Below are 18,329 nucleotides of genomic sequence, written 5' to 3'. Positions count from 1 at the left end.
CTTCTTTCTGATAGCAGGGGATTGACCTAATTAAGATGCCTAGCTAGACTGAATGCCTATATATTTCCAGTCTAAATTCTCTAAATAATTCTGTGTGATGGCAGTTAGGAAAATATAAAGACCACAGGGGGATTGATCCTGTGACCTCAGCTTCATTAGCTGAATACATTTAATGAAGTGAGTTAGCAGGGTCCCAGAAATGGATGGAATACTTGTCATCATTACTCATCAGACCATGTATAGACATTTCACCATGATGAAAGGAAAAGCCACTTTAGTGATTATGTCCTTGAGTATAAAAAGGCTAACTTGTCTCTGCCTCTTTTCCTTTATTTTTTGATGTATATGAAACCATCACCAACATCCTCTGGTCTTTTTCAACTGATTCTTATCTCATTATTTCATAAATCACAAATGTGGAGCCTTTAATGACCTATATAATGGAGTACAGACACTGAAGTAGAGTGTTTTATCAGCTTTTTCAGGATACTTTCTTTGTATGATATGAAATGATGCAAGTTGTGCTGTCCTCTTTTTGATATCCAGGCATCCAGCAGTTTGTGTTACCCTATCATCATAAAATCATCAATGATAAATTCAAGTTACTCTTTAGATGTCTTCATCAGATATAGTTTTCTCAGATATAAACTATGAAAATCTCAAATGCCTTGAAACATATCCCATGTGACAAATTCCAGTAGTCATTTCCAGATAGTAACATAGTATTAATGTTTTTGAAATTTAATTCCTTTTAGACTATAGAAATGAAAATCAGCTATGTAATATTAACCAAGCATTAGCAAAATATTGGCCTATGATATCATCAAGTTCAAAGATTCCTGACAAAGTTATATTCATTCTTTAAATAAACTTTTAACTTCAGGATAATTTTAGTATATAAGTGGCACCCTAGAGGATCTACTTTGCAGACAAAGTGCTTCTTACTTCCACTGTGATAGCAGCAAACCAATTTCTACTTCATAGCTAAAATCAGTCTCCCCCACAAATACAGTAAACTTTTTCTTGGACTGTTAATTCGATGGCATATGAATTCCCAAAAAGCTAAAGGCAATATCATCTCATAGTTCAAAGGAGTATTTTTTCTGTTTCTTGGTGGAATATTCTTCCCTTTAGAACAAAAACCTCTAGGCCAGTCAAGCCTAATATAATGGGGACAGAAAGACAAAGCAAAAGTTTTGTGAATGGATCAATCCTACTTCTATAAATGGGTTTTCTATCATATTAGATGGACATGTATTTTCACATCATTATTTTTTGTTTCCTTGGATCAAATGAATTGAGATATAGAGATATCATCAGAGGGAAGACAGACACTGTTCCTGTGTCTTTTGCATCTTCCCCTGAAAGACAAAAAACACATTTTGCCAATGAAATGGTTACAGTTGCAGAGCTCTTGCTGTCTTTCTTTTTACTCACCAAGGAAAGCATCCCTTTCTCAGCCTACATTGTTTGAATAAATAAGGTTGAACATTTCTAATCAGAATAATAAAAATAGTCATCACAAGTTGTGACAGAAATTCATATCCAACAAGAGGATTGGAAATTGATGGTGAATTTCTAACCTGTCATCTTAGATATCAACTTTGATGGTGCCAGAAATATTCCTGAGAGTGCATGGTACCCCTTCAGCTTCTCCAGCTGACTCTCACTTGATGGACCAGGACGAGAGAAAGAAGTGAATCCTAAATAGGTGATTTGGAGCAGAGTTCTTCAACTGCTTGGTGTGGAAGCACAACACTCAGTTATTATTACAAGGTGCATGCAGTTATTCAGTCATGTCCAACTCTTTGTGACCCCATGAACTACTGCCCATCAGGCTCCTCTGTCCATGGGGATTATCCAAGCAAGAATACTGGAGAGGGTTGCCATACCCTTCTCCGGGGGATCTTTCCAACCCAGGGATTGAACCCAGGTCTCCTGCACTTCAGGCAGATTCTTTACTGTCTGAAAGGTGAGCATGACTGTTTTCTGGCAGTGGAAATACTGGAGTCAGCCTCAAGAGGCTCATGATGGTTTTGGCTTCTGCAAGAGGCCTGTGTGATCCTCATCCTTTGAATAGAGGTTAGGGAACAGAGCCTCTCAAAGATAATATGGAGCCATATGATTGTGCTGCACAGTGGAACACAGCTGACTTTGGTAGGAAGGAAAGAAGAGGAAAATGAAAGGTTTTCTTGAAGCAGGTGTGAATAAAGGATTATTGAACTGGGCATTCACTGGAGTCTGTTCTGTAAGCCTGAAGTAGTTGAGTTATATGGAAGCAGAAAACGTGGGTCAATCCTCATCAGTTTGGTAAGCACATGTTGATACTGTCTCTCTCTAATGGGGACTCTGATGATTGTTCTTTCTTCCAGAAAGGGTTAGATGTATTTTGCAAATAGAAGACGAATTGAGCAAAGCATCCTCCATGGGCTCTATGTCTGTGCTGACGTTGCTGGAGATCCAGCTGGCACTGCAGTTGGGTCACACACACCTAGGGGCTTCCTGCCCCTGTTTTAAGAGTAGAATTCTGCCCTTTAGCTCATATCAGGCCATGGTGTACAAGGAGCTCTACATCTGAATATGTTCATAGGACAGCTTTTTGTAGACAATGTATTAGGTGGTTGGACCTTCAAGGGGCTTCTGACACTTGGGAATCCCAGAGCTGAGGAAGTCCAGAATTTCTCTAACCAGTGTTTGGAACTTTAGATGATCATCCAAAAACCTCTTGCTGTTTCAGGAGGATCATCTTGGTGGTACTGTGTGTCCTGTAGGAAGGTGACTTGCTATTCAATCACTTGCCCATCTTCAGAATAGTCTTATCGGTGCTGCTAAAGAAACTATGATCATCTGAGCTATTTCTATTGCCTTCAACCTGCCTTCCTGCACGGGGACAATTCAGTCTTATGTGTGGATTTTCTCTTTTCTGCCTTTGCTTTACTTGCCTCCTTTCCTTCTATTCCTCACTACTCATTTGGAGTACCTTTTCGTGTATATGCTGGACTTCCTTGATAGCTCAGTTGCTAAAGAATCGCCTACAATGAAGGAGACCCGTGTTTGATTCCTTGGTCAGGAAGATCTGCTGGTGAAAGGATAGGTTACCCACTCCAGTATTCTTGGGTTTCCCTTGTGGCTCAGCTGGTAAAGAAATTATCTGCAATGTGGGAGACCTGGGTTTGATTCCTGGGTTGGAAAGATCCCCTGAAGAAGGCAAAGGCTACCCATTCCAGTATTCTGGCCTGAAGAAAGCCATGAATTGTATAGTCCATGGGGTCCCAAAGAGTTGGACACAACTGAGCAACTTTCACTTTCATACACACATGTAAATAAAAATATGTATTTTGGAATTTGCTGTTTTATAACAGAACTTGTTATTGCATGTGACTATCTGCATTGCAAACAGTTTTCAGGAAATTGACTAGTTACTAATGCTACTTATGGGGAAAATTATAGAGAGTTTAAGATCTTTATAACGAAAATTAAGATCTGTTTCAGTTGGATTATATTTTTACTGCGTTGAGTTTAAAGAGAATTGCATTTTTAAAACTGAACAAAAGAAGCTTTTGTAAAATTTAGTGATAAAAAAATTTTGAAAGGTGGAACTTGATATTACCATTAATGATAAATATGCCTTTTATCATAATTATAAAATATCATTTCTAAGGGTATATTATTTTGAATATACATATCAGCAATTTTATTAATATTCTGGTTTATTTTCTTTAATGCTGCATAGCATATATTATCCTAGGAGTCCTCTTTCAGAGGATTTTATCTCTTGCTAGCTTTCAGGAATTTCCAGGTTCACAGCAGCTGACTTTTTACTACAAGTTTTATGACTCTAAAACCATTAGAAGAACATCAATGTTTCCCTAAATTGGTTTTTTTGGAGAAATGTAATATGTTTGATAAATTAAAATAAAAAGATGGAAACATAACAGCATATTGGATTACTTGTTAATTTTTCTTTCTCAAATGTTTTATATTGAAAGGGATTGATTTGTGGAGTACATTTTCAAACCAATTTCACCTTTGTTTCTAGAAAAACTACATTTTGTCCTAGAAAGCTATTGACATTTCATCAGAGGAAACAGATTCAGAATTGCTGCCCAGTAAAAATCCTTCTTAGTGATAGTACTCTATCTTTCACCAAAGACAATGCAATTGACCTTGGGTCAGAGGATAAAAAGCTGCCATTATGAAATGACAGAATAACTGGTTGTCTTCCTCGGCTGAGTTTCTGCCATCACAGACTTCTTTGAGCCATGCTGTTATATAGGGAAGGAACTAATCCAATATCCACAACAAACTAGATTATACAATTACTTTGTCAATTTAAATTGGTAGGTTTGTCAGAAATAAAAGCAGAACTTCAAACATATTCAGAGATCATAAACATGAATGAAATAGAACTTAAAAGTATCTTGCCATCTAAAATGTCCCAAGTCAATTTCATATACTTCAATTTGTTTATCTTTAGGCTCTGCCTCATCTAAGATTAGAAGGCTAAAACACATTTAAATTATAATCATCTCACAATAGCACTTCAAACATAAACCCATTAATTGTCTCCTTTCAAATGATTATTTCAAATAAGCTTCTTAAACAGAAAACATCTAACAGTAAGCAACGACTTACTTCTTTCAAAAAGGGAAAAACTATTGTTTTAAATACAATGATTTCTATTATCACATCACATTGAATAGGTAAGATCATGCAAATATCCTGAAAGTTCTCACCTCCTTTTCAGGAAAGTATCAGTTCAGTTCAGTTCCCTTACTCAGTCGTGTCCAACTCTGACCCCACAGACTGCAGCACACCAGGTTTCCCTGTCCATCACCAACTCCATGAGCTTGCTCAAACTCATGTCCATTAAATCAGTGATACCATTCAACCATCTCATCCTCTGTCATCCCCTTCTTTTCCTGCCTTCAATCTTTCCCAGTATCAGGGTCTTTTCCAATGAGTCAGCTCTTCACGTCAGGTGATCAAAGTATTGGAGTTTCGGCTTCAGCATCTGTCTTTCCAATGAATATTCAGGACTGATTTCCTTTAGAATGGACTGGTTGGATCTCCTTGCAGTCCAAGGGACTCTCAACAGTATTCTCCAAACCACAGTTCAAAAGCATTAATTCTTTGGCACTCAGCTTTCTTTATGGTCCAGCTTTCCATCAGGAAAGTATAGATGTAAGATAATCTCATAGGAAAATTCACAGTAACAGAGATAAATAAAAAGAAAGTGTTAGGAGCTGAGGGTATGGGTTTATTTTGCATTTATTCTTGGGAGGCTACTGAGTAGCTCAATTTAAGGACACTGCCTCAGACATTAAAGGTAGAAATGAGCCATCATTCTTGTTTCCATTGTGTCATTGATTAATTTTGCAGTCATGGACAGGCCACTTATTTTTCTGAACTTTTTCTTTCCAGACATTACAATGGAAGATTTAAACCTTTTTTTCCTCCAAAGAGTCTTCTAGTTATAATTATACCATTATTTATTTTATTTGTATTGCATGAAGTTATTGAACTACCCAGATTTATTTTATTTTTTAAAAATGTGCACCATTTGATCATACTAAAAAAAAAAATCTCTGAAATGAATATTAATATTTGACTTCACACATGGGCCATGCATCAGGGACACCACTGATGCTTATACCCAGCAGTTAGAGGTGGCAGTCTTGTGGAACTCTGCCGGGTGTTTACCTTCCACCCAATGAGCTGGCTTACTGTACTTGGAGCAGGCAGACAAATGTGGTAGAATCCCAAGGATGCCCATGTCCTAATCCCAGGAATGGGTGAATATGTTACTTTATACAGAGAATTGGAAGGTGTGATTAATTATCCTAAGATGGGGATATATCCTGGTGTATCCAAGTGGGACCAATGTAATCAACCTTGTCCTTATAAGTGAAAAGGGGAAGATGGAGGATCAGAGACGGGAACATGGTGACAGAAGGAGAGGTTAGAGTGATGGGATTGTTGGCTTTGAGAATAGAAAGCCAAAAAATATGAGCAGCCTCTAGAAACTCAAAAAAAGGCAGGAATGTAGGTTCTTCTTTCTGGCCTCCAGAAGGAAACTGGAGGATTAATAACCTGTCAAAGGTGGATTTTAGCCATGTGAGACCCATTTGGGGCCTCCTACCTCAAGAACTGTAACATAAGAAATATGATCTAAATCATTATGCTTGTGATTTTTTTTTTTTTTTTTTTTTTTGGTAGCCTTTTTGGAGCTATAGGAATCTTACAGTTATATTTTCATCTCTATCTCTTTTTATCTCACCTGAAAGTAATAACCTCTATTAAATTTCACTGTACAATTGCTTAGTTTTTAATAGCATCTTATTTAATTATTTCAATGTCTTCCTAATTCATATGTAAGCAGACACTCATATTTTTAAGGTCAGGTCTACAGGATTTGCTGATGGTTTAAATGCATAAATCAAACATTAGATATTATAAATAAAATATCAACCTTAGGCATTGTTTCTGTTTTTCACCTTATCAAATGTAAGAATGGGTTCATTGGGTTTGGTGGGGTGAAGGAAGGAGGAGAATGCTGAAATGGAAACATCCTGAGTGGGACTAAGCACACGGCAAGTTTGAAATGCCTAGTAGATGTCCAACATAAGTGTTTTCTGAATAGTTGTATTCATCTGGATTTTAAAGGATCAGCATATAAACCTGGAACTCATGAGATACAAGTAGTGTTTAAGATTATGGAGCATGATAAGATCACCCACATAGTAAGTGTAGTATGGAAGAGAAGAGGGTTCTTGGGCATGCCAAGGTTAAGAGCTTGGGAATAAGAAGAAACAGAAAAGGAGATGAGCATGAGTAGCCAGTGAAACTGGTGATATACTAAGAGGATGAACTGTTTCAAAATGTGGTAGTAATCAACTGTGCCAAATGCTGTTGATGGGTTACATGAGAACTGAGACTTGAACGTTTAGTAAAGCAAGATGGAAATTATTGTTTACTTTGGCAAAATGGCATTAGAGATAGACAAAACAAGACAAAGTCATTTGGAGTATATTCAAAACAAAAATTTAAAAAATCAAGATAAACACTTACTTTGGAAAGAGATGTGGATCAAAGGAATTTTGTTCCTTTTTCTTTGAATATGGGTAAATTGCAGTTTGGTGCTATGGGAATGGTTCCACTTGATGATCTGAGAGATGAAGGAAATGAAGGAGATGATCACTGGAGTGAAGTTGCTGAATAGGTCAGAGGAGATGGGATCTACAGCACAACTAAAAGGATTAATTTAAAGCATAATTAGTTCAATAATTACAGAAAGGAAGAAAAACATATGAGTACAGTTGGTCCTTGTGTTCCTTTTTGCTCTGTAGTATTTTCTGGCCTCACTGAAACCCCTCTATCAGGAGTCCATAACCATGGTATCACATGTGACAATATTCCAAGCAATGTCTGATGGTTTAAACTCTTCTTCTAGAAATGCCCTATTGTGAAATAATCAGTTCTTTCTGCAGTTCTCTTTCACCAAATCTGTCATATAGGAAGATTGTATCACACTGCAGTTAGGGGCAGAGGTCCAAAGGTTGTTTCTGGTTAATTACTTTATGCATTCATTTTGTTACCAAATGCTAGTTGTGTGCTCAATGCAATGTGAGGCCAAATAAACCAACTCCTTGGAGTTTGGAGAAGAAAAAGTTTTAATTCAGAGTCATGCAAGGAGATGGGTGACTCACGCCCAAGAGTTGTTGCAGACTTTTTGGTATAGGAATCCTGTGTTCTCGCAGCTGTCACATGATATTCCTGTAAACCTTCAACAAGATAAGTATTATTCTCTGTTCTGCAACTTTTTATCTCTGTATGATTGGACTCTTGAAGGTCAGAGTCCTGAGAAAAGGTTATTCTGTATATGTCAGGATATAGGCAACATACTCTTTCATAAAGGGAGCAGAGTTAGCATGACTAAGCACAGGCTCCAAAGCACAAAGGTCAAGGTAAAAGCAATAGATCTAGTGTGGAGTCAGACTTTTCTTCTCTATCACAGTTTCTTAATGATTAGACGTGTAGTTTGAATTTAATGCACACATGTATCCTTCTTTATCACTAGCACCACCTGGGAAGCCCCTAAAATATCTTCCCCTGTTCCATCAGAGCCTGCGTCTTTATTGTTTTATTCACTAAGTCAAGTCTGATTCTTTTGCAACCCTATGAATGTAGCCCACCAGGCTTCTCTGTCCTTGAGATTTTCCAGGCAAGAATACTGAAATGGGTTTCCATTTCCTTCTCCAGGGTACCTTCCCAACCCAGGAATTGAACTCTCATTTCCTGCTTGGCAGGCAGATTTTTCACCACTGGGCCACCTAAGAAGCCCTTGAACCTAATGAGATCTATATACATGTTAGTTTTTCTTAGTTAGTATAATCTGTTGAGTACAACAATATGTAACTTAAATAGACTTTAAAAAAATTAATGAGATAATATGTATCAACACATCTCATATCAAATGTTTGATAAATGTTTCTTTTTTTCTCTTCATATTTTTTATATTAGTTATATGATTTAATTCAAATGGTTGGTTTTTCTCCTCTATTCAGTCTATAAACATTCTGTATTTCAGAGATAATTTTTTGGTCCTCTTCTCTTTCTAGACTTTCTCCCTGAGTGATATTGCCAATTCCTATGGATTTAAATATTGCCCTATCACAATGACTCCCAAAAGTATAGATCCAGAATAGAATGCTCTTCTGAGCCCAAACCCATCCAACTTTGCACTCACACTTCTATGTAGATGCCTCCTTGATTCCTCAAAATTAACTTGTGCATAAAGTATCTCTTTTTCCCTCATTCCAATTTTCCCTTTCTTGGAACTTACTATGATTCCTTCAATTTAATCTTCTCTACCTTGGTAAAAAAAAAAAACCACACAGTCCACTTATTCAGGCTTGAAACCTGAGTTTCTTTTGTACTTTTCCATTTCCTTGATAACCATTCTGTAATTCAAAAGCCTTATCAATTCCATCTCCTAAGTGCAACAACATAGTTTTTTTCCTCTTTTTCCCATCTAATGCATTTCCATGAAAGCATGGATTCAGTTGCAATCATATCTTTGCTGTTGTTTTTCAGTGGCCAAGTCATGTCCAACTCTTTGCAACCCCATGAACTGCTACATGCCAGGCTTCCCTGTCTTTCACCATCTCTTGGAGTTTCCTCAAACTCATGTCCATTGAGTTTTTGATGCCATTCAACCATCTCACCCTCTGTCACCCGCTTCTCTTCTTGCCCTCATTCTTTCCCAGCATCAGGGTCTTTTCCATTAAGTTGGCTTTTCACATCAGGTGTCCAAAATATTGAAGCTTCAGCTTTAGCATCAGTCCTTCCAATGAGTATTCAGAATTGATTTCCTTTAGGATTGACTGGTTTGATCTCCTTGTTGTCCAAAGGTCTCTCAAGAGTCCTCCAGTACCACAGTTGGAAAGCATCAATTCTTCACTGCTCAGCCTTCTTCATGGTACAACTCTGACATCTGTGCATGACTACTGGAAAAACCGTAGCTTTGACTGTACCGAACTTTGTCAGCAAAGTGATGTCTCTGTTTTTTAATATGCTGTCTAGGTTAGTCATACCCTTTCTTCCAAGAAGCAAGTGTTTGTTAATTTCATGGCTGCAGTCACTGTCTGCAGTGATTTTGGAGCTCAAAAAAATGAAATCTCTCACTGTTTCCACCCTTTCCCCATCTATTTTCCATGAAATAATGGGACTGGAAGCCATGATCTTCATTTTCTGAATGTTGAGTTTCGAGCCAGCTTGACTCTCCTCTTTCACCTTCAACAAGAGGCTTGTTAATTCCTCTTCACTTCCTACCATTAAAGTGGTATCATCTGCATATCTGAGGCTGTTGATATTTCTCCCCACAATCTTGATTCCAGTTTGTGAGTCATCCAGCCCAGTATTTCCCATGATATACTCTGGATATAAGTTGAATAATCAGGGTGGCAATATACAGCCTTGAGGTATTCCTTTCCCAGTTTGGAACCAGTCCATTGTTCCCAGTCCACTTGTTACTGTTGATTCTTGTACTGCATACAGGTTTCTCAGAAGGCAGGTAAGGTGGTCTAGTACTCCCATCTCCTTAAGAGTTTTTCACAGTTTGTTGTGATCCACACAGTCAGACTTTATCATAGTCAATGAAGAAGATGTAGACTTTGTTGTTGTTGTTGTTGTTTTAATTCCCTTGCTTTTTTGATGATCCAATGGATGTTGGCCATTTGATCTCTGGTTCCTCTGCCTTTTCTAAATCCTGCTTGTACATCTGGAAGTTCTCAGTTAACATATTGCTGAAGCCTAGCTTGAGGGATTTTGAACATAATCTTGCTGGCATGTGAAATGAGTGCAATTGTATGGTAACTTGAATATTCTTTGGCATTGCTTTTCTTTGGGATTGGAATGAAAACTGATCTTTCCAGTCCTGTGGCCATTGCTGAGTTTTCCAAATTTGCTGGCATATTGAGTGCAGCACTTTCACAGCATCATGTTTTAGGATTTGAAATAGCTCAAAATAGCTGGAAGAGCTGGAATTCCATCACCTCCACTGGCTTTGTTTCTAGTAATGGTTCCTAAGGCCCACTTTACTTCACACTCCAGGATTCGGGCTCTAGGTGAGTGATCACACTGTCATGGTTTTCTGGGTCAATAAGACTTTTTTTTTTTTTTCTTTAATGGTTCTTCTGTGTATTCTTGCCACCTCTTCTTAACCTCTTCTGTTTCTGTTAGGTGTTTGCCCTTTCTGCCTTTATTGTGTCTCCTAACCAGGTTAACTGGTTTACTCCTTCTCAGTCATTTAGTCTCCCCCCTAACAGAATAGTATGTGATAGTAATGTGCATTTAATCACATACTGTTAAAGCATACTGTTTTCTCATTGTTCCTAGATAAACTCTAACTTTGATCCCTTTAACTGTATCCAATATCTTTCCTTATGTTCTTCATATATAAGAAATTATTTCCTTCCTCAGGGCCTTTGCATGTGATGTTTTCTTAGCCTGTAATGTTTCTTTCCCCAATCCTCACATGACCAGCATCTCATTCCTTGGATCCAGATATAAAGGGATCTCTTCAGTGAGATGGCTTCCTTCAATAGCCTATCTCCATACTCACAATTCATCTCAGTCCTTTATGTGTTTCCTTTAAAGTGTTAATATAACAAGCAAAATACATTAATATTTTATTTTTAAAAGAAAAAGGTGGGGAGGGAATCTATGAGATTCTGTTTCCTGGCACAGTATCTAGTACAATTTCTGCTGCAGCATAGGTATTCAATAAATAATCACCAATTTTATTTTAAAATTTTATAAATATATTTTGTTACATTTTTATAAAACATGATATAAAACAAAGCTGATTTAAGAAGTGAATTAATAAATTTTATTTAGCTGAGAATATCTACATTTATTTATTTAGCCTATGAAATATTTTATTCTATTTATATGACTAAATATCAAATGGCATAAATAGAATTAGTGAAAGTATGCTTACATACTATATATTGAAAGCCTTCATTTAATCAAAATTATAAATTTAAAATATAAATAGATTTATCTGCTGTCACACACTTCAGTGGCTTTACTGGAATGAAAATAGAGCTTGAAGCAGAATAACAGACTGTCTTACATCTGTGAATATTCAAGTTTTGACCAATATCTGTGTGGCTTGAGGCTGTTGGACATCTGGTAAATTTCACTCCTGTATTTTGGCATATATTCCTTTGCTATGTTCAGGGAAAAAAAATAAATGCTTGCAATGGGTGACTGAAATATTCATGAGAAATTCATCCTTGAATATTTTAACTTTTTAAATAGTTTATTAAATCTCATTTTCCATTCAAATAGATGAAAGCACAGGTTAAATTAAAGTCATTTAATTGTGGTGGTCAGTGCCCAATTATTGATAAAGGAATTTTTTAAACAATTTACTGATGAAAAAAATAGTAAACTATGTGATTTAAGCTGACATTTTTCTGTAGTTTTGATGTTTCATTCTTATAAAATTCCTTTTCAATTACTGACTCAATGGCCATGAGTTTGAGCGAACTGTTGGAGATAGTGTAGGACAGGAAAGTCTGGCATGCTGCAGGGGGTTGCGACGAGTCAGACCTGACTGAGTGACTGAAAACAATACCACCAGAATATGGAAAGAGTTAAAGGAGGTGAATTTGAGATTTAACTCAAAGTTCACAAACTAAGTCACCTTTACTTTCCTTACCTCTAATGTTTCTTCTGGTTTCACCTTTAATACATAGATTTCCATGTCACATTCTACACTAGTCATAGTTTCTTTGCTCAAGAAATTCCCAAATATGTTGAAAATCAGACCTACGTAAATGTAACCAGGGAGAAACTTCAGGAAGCTCTAAATGCCAGAGAAGCAGTTGTCCCTACAACTCTGACAGTGCTAAAAGGTCCGAAGGACACAAAACTCAAGTCCTGAATAAACAAATGAACTGTGTTCTCCATGTACTGAACATTCCAGCTGATGCATGCAAAAATTGCCTTAATGATAGTGTGCCCAATTTACAACCATTGTCCACCCTAATTATTAATAGTATCCCTTTTCATTCCCAAAATAACTGGTTTAAATGAGTTGATCCTCCTATTTAATGCTTTCATGAGTGCCAGGGGGTACAGCAGCAAAATAAGTTAAACTGCTCTCCCTTCCTCCCCTTTCTGTGAAGTACACAAACTTATTCCTTTCTCTACTTCCTCTTACCACCAGACCTCACTTGACTCAAAGTGCTGACTAGCTTGGAAAAACTTATCTTCATTTCAGGAATTCACTCTTAACACATTACAGGAGGCTTTTCTTTATAGGAGATCAAGATTCAGCTCATAATTTTATCATTAATATAAATCTGACCTTTAAAAGCAATTTATTAATGCTACAGTTGTAGAATCTGGAATGATTCCTTTGTACTGCAACTCCTGCCTTCCTAGAATTACATATACTTGCAACTCTAGAATTATAATCTCTAGGCATGGCCTCTCTGGACTCATTGTGAAGATTCCTGATCCTTCTGACATATTTATTGCTGTTTTTGTTCAGTCACTAAGTTGTGTCCAACTCTATGTGACTCTGAAGACTGCAGCACACCAGGCTCCTCTGTCCTTCACTATCTCCTTGAGTTTGCTCAAATTTATGTCCATTGAGTGGGTGATGCTGTCTAATATTTACCCACCTTCTAAACCCTCACCTGTGTGTGATAGCCACACATCACACATGCTTCTCAACTATGATCTTAGCTCTTCTTCCAAAATAACCTAAGTTCTTTCCACATGTATATAGTCTTACATATAATCTGTTAGACCAGACTCTGGGAAACCCTAGCGTCCTATTCTGGATGCTTAAGTATTCTGTAGACAAATCAGACCCATTATAAACTCCTTCTTTTATTTACCAAAAGTTTCTAAAAAGTATTTCTCCTCACTTCTTCTCCCTCCCCCCCCAAAAAAAAACACTAATGAATCTAGGAGAAATTTTAAAACTGCTTTCAAATTAAAGTGTTGGAAAATGCAGCACAAAAGCCTTTGTTCAGAATCCCTTTGGATTCATTCCCAAATATCTAAATGCAAATATCCATTACCAGTCTATTTATCTATCAAATTATATATTTATCTATCTATATATGTCATTTCACCAAGGTTTCCATGGCAATTAATCTTTGTTTTGGGGTATCATGGAGGACATAAGGAAGAACTCTGATGCCAGCCTTTTGAAAAGAAATATTCAGGAGCTCTGTACTGCTGACACTCACAGTTAGCACCAGCCACAGCTACTGCAGTCGTAACTATCATTTTGGCGTGGACCCAAGAAGGCAGAAAGAGAAAGGGGTGACAGAAGGTGATATCGTTGGATGACATCATTGACTCAATGGACATGAGTTTGAGCAAACTCTGGGAGATAGTGAAAGACAGGGAAGCCTGGTGTGCTGCAGTTCATGGGGTTGCAAAGAGTTGGACATGACTTAGTGACTTAACAACAGCAAGGCAAAAACAACTTTATTCTTTGTGATTTCCATTGGGAAAAAAAATCTCATCTTTACTCCCTGCATGGCTTTTACCATGCACCAAACTCCTTTCCTCCACTGTTCTATTCATCTCCTCTCTCTTCTTGCCTCTGCTGAAGGGTGATTTTTCTGAGGTAGTGATTATAATCATGAATGCCTGCAAAGCTGTCTAGCTTCTCAGGTAGACACCACTGAACTTATAACTCACAATTCACCAGTTCATCCACATTCCAAAGTTTCCCTCTGAATCAAAACTTATGTCCTTCTTACCTCACATATTATAGCGTTTTCTGTTATACCTATATACCTCTACCTATCCATGAGCCTTAGTTTCCCCATCTGCAAAACTCAGATGGGAACCATGAGCAGCGCTAGCCTTGGGCTTGTTGGGAGGATCTGATGATGGTGTGGAGTAAGTGGTAACTGGTTGAATGATTTGGATAAGGAAATGGCAACCCAATCCAACATTCTTGCCTGAGAAATCCCATGGACAGAGGAGCCTGGCAGGCTACAGTTCATAGGGTCGCAAAGAGTTAGACATGACCTAAAGACTAAGCATGCCCTTGTACATGCGCGAAGGTAACCAGGGGGCTACGTTTGAAAATGAGGTTGTGTCTGAATCATAGTGTCACGATTGGCTTTTAAATTTTTAATTTAATTTTAATTAAAGATTTGAAATTTTCATTTGCTAATTCTCTGACTCCCTTCTCTTATATCTTCTGAACGAAAGGAACCACTTTTATGTACATAGCCTAACTTGACTTCTAATATGGGTTTAATAGATGTTAGTTTCCTTTATTAATATTGACTTATAATTACAAAAGTATTGCAAATATTTAATCAGACTCAGATTAACAAACAGAACCTGACCAACAGTGCCATAAGAGTAATCAATTTTCTTACTTCTAACACCAAGAATTTCATTTGGAACATTCTTATTTTACAGATGTAGGAACTGAAGCTTGTTCTTTTGACCCCAGACCTGGGATTTAGTAGACCCTCTCCAATAAGCACTAACAAGAAGAAAATAATAGCTACTATGGTAGGTCTGTGACTTCATCAGGAAGGAATGGGCAGGGAGAGAAAGGAGGAGGAAGGAAGTATATATTTTATTATGTTACGTTATTATGGAACAACAAAATGTTTACAAATTGGGAAAGGAGTATGTCAAGGCTATATACTGTCACCTTGCTTATTTAACTTATATACAGAGCACATCATGTGAAATGCCAGGCTGGATGAAGCACAGCTGGAATCAAGATTGGTGGGAGAAATATTAGTAATCTCAGATATGCAGATAACACCACCCTTATGGCAGAAAGTGAAGAGGAACTGAGGAGCCTCAAGATGAAAGTGAAAGAGGAGAGTGAAAAAGTTGGCTTAAAACTCAATGTTCAAAAAACTAAGATCATGGCATCTGGTCCCATCACTTCATGGCAAATAGATGGGGAAAACAATAGAAACATGACAACTTTATTTTCTTGGGCTCCAAGATGCAGCTGGTGACTGCAGCCGTGAAATTAAAAGATTCCTGCTCCTTGGAAAAAAAGCTATAACTAACCTAGACAGCATATTAAAAATCAGAGATGTTATTTTACTGACAAATGTTTGTATAGTCAAAGCTATGGTTTCTCCAGTAGTCATAGATGTGAGATTTGTACCATAAAGAAAGCTGAACACTGGAGAATTATTGCTTTTGAACTGTGGCATTGAGGAACACTCTTGAGAGCCACTTGGACAGCAAGGGGATCAAACCAGTCAATCCTAAAGGAAATCTACCCAGATATTCATTGGAAGGGCTGATGCTGAAGCTGAAACCCCAATACTTAGGCCAGCTGATGTGAAGAACTGACTCATTGGAAAAGACCCTGGTGCTGGGAAGGAGGAGAAGGATGGTTGGGTGGCATCACTGACTGGATGGACATGAGTTTGAGCAAGCTCCAGGAGTTGGTAATGGACAGGGAAGCATGGTGTGCTGCATTCACGGGGCCACGAAGAGTCAGACGTATCTGAGTGATTGAATTGAACTGATTACAAAATAGTTCAGTTGGAAGAGTATAAACTATATTCAAAGATCCTTCTTTGTTTTCAGATTTCACAAAGACCCCTTGTCAATCACAATTGGGTGTCCCTATCTCTATTTTGATTCTTCACATCTCATTGGCTATCACCGGCACCAGGCTCCAGGCCAAAGCTCTAAATGTTTGACATTATATCAAGTAATTATTAAAACATTTGGTAGAAATACAAGCCTGAGAGAAGATGAGTATCTTAAAAATGTTTCTGATGCTTGACCTTCTAAAGAGCCAAGCTAGCTCATAATTCATATATAAATACATATACACATTCACTGTATAATTTCCTAGCTATTCAATATTAAATTCCTATGAGACTATGCTTTCAAAATAAAAAGTAGATCGATGACGACACCCTCTCATGCATTCCTCGGAAATCTGAACAAATTGAGTGAGAACTCACTACCATCTCCTCATCGAAACTGAGGTCCAGCACGTTGAAAAAAATAAAATAAAATAAAATAAAAAGTAAACTTTCCATGACAAAACCTGAGTCTAAACCTGCTTGTTTAAGTAAGGAAGTAAATAACTGTCAAAATTCAAATGGCTGCTTCATCAATTCATTGCTTTTAGCTAGTTTGCCTCTTTTGAAATCCAGGTCTTCGTTGGCCCCTAGGCAAAGATGGAGCAGCTGTCGATGCAAGTTGTTGTCCAGCTGGGAGAAAATTGAAACTGTTACAGCTTCATTACTGTCCAGGAAGTTGTTTACATCACAAGAGTTAGATAGTCATCTGGAAGATATTACAGTAGTCAATTCTAATTTTAAGGAAATTCAAATATCTTCTGCTATTCTACACTTTTAAATATTTACAGGTTAAATGTTTAACTCTAAAATTTAAGAAAATGAATAGCTCTTATATTTGTATTTGCAGTAAAGGTATATTGATTTTGGAAATTTTCAAATAAATATTATTGGTATTAACTTTAAAAGAAATGTTTTAAAGATATGACATTCTACTTTCTATCAAAAATTCAACTGGATTTATAAAATAGCGAAAAGAGTAAAAAACATTTTCAGCCAAGAAAACTAGAGATTCAAAACTTTCACCTGAATTAAAGATTAGGTAATTTTAGGTATACCTTCTGTTTGAAGTAGACTATAATTCTTTATCCTTCAAAGGTAATTTAGAAATCTAGCTAATATATGTAGTATATATTAACCTAGAATTCTTTTACAATTTTACCTGTTACTTTTAAATGTGATATCTAGAAAAAAGTTAACAAGCACCAAAAAAAAAAAAAAATCTAAGAGTTCTTTCAAGTAGTCTTAGTCATTAAAAATTTAAAAGTATATGTCCCCTGCAACTTACCATTTAAGTCTCATTATTAGGAATTAGTCTACCATAAGAGAAAAAGAACTACTAAAAGGTTTAAAAATAACATAGTAAACAATACATTTGATAGTTTCACATTTCCTGTATTAGGCAAAAATAAAATTTTGAAGTTACCTTTTATCATCATAAATAATCTTATTAGTAAAATCCTTTGTGAAACTCCTTATAAAAACATACAGTCCACAGTTTTCCATAACTATATATTTCTGACATATATTATGAGAGAAAATAGAATTTTTCTTCATGTGTGTACTGATTGGTAATGGAGGTCAAAAAATATTTCTCCAAACTAACAAAATTTCATTTTTCTTTTTCTTTTTTTTTTTTAGAGTAAAATGTGTTCTGTTCTTTTAGTAGAAAAAAATACATGCATATCTGAAAATAGATATGTTATATTTATTCTAGAATGTTTCATTATTTAAATCATTTGGAAAAATTATGCACAATTAATTCTAAACATAATTAGAAAGAATATTTAGCACTTTTATATAGTTTGTATTAGTTCTAAATGTGGTACAAAACTGGACTCATAGTCACTGAATTCTTTGCCATTATCCACTCAGTATTTCACTTTAAAATACTCTTGAAAACGCCCTAAAAATTACCAACTTTATTTAATCTTGACACTTGAATATGCATTATTTTCAATATTTTAAGTGAAGAAATGAGGAGTTTGTATAAGTCACCACAGCTATCTGAAGGAAAGCCAGCTGTATCATTTGCAAGCTCAACAATCAATTTTTTTCAAAGAAAAGCATTCGCATTTGAAAGACCGCCTAATAGAAAATTTCTGGGAGAACAAGATGGCGGAGGAGTAGGTTGACTTGGAGTATGTCTCTCTCCATGGATACATCAGGAAATGCCTTCAGAGACAGAAGTGCATGTAGAACACC

General features: G+C 36.6%; 1 non-coding gene across 1 annotated transcript; it reads left to right on the top strand.

Moving 5' to 3' along the window:
* Positions 1–16,441: 16,441 nt before the first annotated feature.
* On the top strand, positions 16,442–16,533 carry LOC122454652. Its single transcript, XR_006273470.1, has one exon. It is a non-coding gene; the product is annotated as a small nucleolar RNA SNORD116 (small nucleolar RNA).
* Positions 16,534–18,329: the final 1,796 nt, after the last annotated feature.

This window comes from Cervus canadensis, chromosome 16 (genome assembly GCF_019320065.1).
Source record: "Cervus canadensis isolate Bull #8, Minnesota chromosome 16, ASM1932006v1, whole genome shotgun sequence".
Lineage (NCBI taxonomy): Eukaryota > Metazoa > Chordata > Mammalia > Artiodactyla > Cervidae > Cervus > Cervus canadensis.
This window is presented reverse-complemented; position numbering and strand designations above follow the sequence as displayed.